This window comes from Loxodonta africana, chromosome 19 (assembly GCF_030014295.1).
Source record: "Loxodonta africana isolate mLoxAfr1 chromosome 19, mLoxAfr1.hap2, whole genome shotgun sequence".
NCBI lineage: Eukaryota > Metazoa > Chordata > Mammalia > Proboscidea > Elephantidae > Loxodonta > Loxodonta africana.
This window is the reverse complement of record NC_087360.1, coordinates 76,993,344-76,995,625: the sequence shown is the minus strand read 5'-3', so window position 1 is coordinate 76,995,625 and position 2,282 is coordinate 76,993,344.

Below are 2,282 nucleotides of genomic sequence, written 5' to 3'. Positions count from 1 at the left end.
GGGGGTTCTCCAGGAAACGAGGGTACATTTGGAAAATTCCTTTTCCGGCATCCAGCTATCCTGTTTGGGATCTTTAATATAATAGAGTTGAATCAGAGAAGTAGGAATTGTATCATTGACTGAAACGGTTCTCTGAATAAGATCTTTAAAAGAACTTGTCAGTTCTCATCTAATCCTGTCCGTATGGGATCACGGTGAGGTGATGCTTCCATGTAGAACTGTACTCTTTACCCAATGGAAATATTCTCAGATCAGAGAAGAAAATTATCTCCAACTGCTTGGCTGTGGGAGAAAAAACAATAGCCTCCAAGGTTATCCAATGCCCGTTATTCACATTCTTTATTCACCAACACTCCTTTTACACGATTTGGTCTCCAGAGTGATTTTGCCCACTATGGACGAAGTGTTTTGTGCAGTTCTCTTACCAAGCAATTCTCTTTTTCTAAACTGCTCTCAATTTTCTGTTTTATAGTGTGAGTCATTGCCCCTTAAGAGTCAGTCCGTAAAATCTGATTTCTAGACAAGGTAACCTGAGATGTGAACAAACCTTACTGACCTTGCTCATCTGCTCAGTGAGGGCCCTTCCAGAAGCTAGCTCGGTATGCACCTCGTCCAGCTCCTCAAGCACTGGACCCAACCTGCTCCTCCCGTATCATTCTTGCTCTCCTGCCCCTTTCAGCCAGCGATTTCAGGTAGCACTCTCACGTCATTCCTTTGGCGTGACCGCACAAGGTGGCAAGGTGACCTTTCTTGAACACCGTTCTTCCACCACGTTCTGACAATGCATCCGTGGTGTTGTATCCCTAGCAGCATAGCAGCAGTATAGTTTCTGGCATGCTTCCACAGAACATTAACCCTAGGTTCTGTCCTTATTGTGTGACGAGCTTTATCCAGTTTTCTCCTGAGGTGATGATCCCAGCCATGTCCTTGAATGACAGCACAGTTTAATGGTGACAAGCACAGATTCTGACCTGCACTGCCTTTGAATTCTGGCCCCACCCCTTACCAGCTGTGTGACCTTGGACAAGTTACTTTAACCTCTGTGACTCAGTTTCCTCATTTGTGAAATGAGGGTAGTGACAGTGCCCACTCACGAGGCCGTCGTGGTGGAAAGAGCTAATACATGCACAGTGTCTGGTACCTTACTAAGGGCGCCATGTTTTAGCTGCTCTTGGTGTTGTTACTTCTCCTCCCCTGGGTAGGTGAACACAGGGCTTACTGATTGCTTTCATGGGGAAAAGACCAAAGGAATATGAGGAGGAAACATCGATTTGTATCTTAAATCATTATTTTATCACAGGGGTAATTGTCAAATCAAATAATCTTTTGCTTTGTAAATCTAAATGCCAGCCACTTGAATGCTTTGAAATGATAAACGTACAATTTTTACGTCTCCCATGTATGCAAATCGCTACAGCATTACTGACTTTTTTCTTTCCAGTTAGTCATCAAGCTTACGGTTTCTGAATAAGTTTGAAAACTTCTGAGTGAGCGAGCTACCGGAAAATGTTTAATGAAGAGGCCAAACACTGGCAGGCAACGTTTGATTCCAGAAATCAACAAAGAACAGAAAGAAAACACGACTTTTGGTGTTTTACTGGAATCTGAGTTAATAAATAGGGACCACAGAAAACAGCAAACAACAGCTTGAGTTACGTCAGAATGGAGGAAGAGAGGATGAACCCAAATTTCAAATTTGAAACAATTACGCAACATGATTGGACTAATCGCGCTGAGAGATCTCTTACTAAACATTAGAAAATCCTCTAAAATTTTAAACAAAATGAACAACTTGTTCAGAGTACGCTTACTGATACGTTTCATAATTTTGCACCTCAGGGAATATTTTTTGCATTTCTTAAAGATCAGATAAACTGACTCTTTCGTCTTGGCAATGATTCACCTGCCATATTTTTTTGGAACTAAGAAAAATTTGTCTTCTCTCCATGTTTTAGTTGAAACAACATTTTAATCATTTTTAATAGGTAAAATTTTTATTATCCTTTGTGCCTACAAAGCAAAGCTTCAGCTGCACTGTGGTTTTGGTGAGTCTTTCACTGAGAATTATCAAAGTTAATTGAGGGAAAAAAGTTTTCTGGGTGATCATGAAAATAGCCAAGACATATCTTTCTAAAGATTCATTATTGGATCTTTGCATAAAAACTCATACAAATAGGGAAAAAGAAGAAAAATAACAGAGTATCGGAATTTGTACTTAAATCTCCCCGTTCAGTTTTCCTTCCAGTTAAGCCAATTTCCTCATATGTTTGTGTCTGGATGAA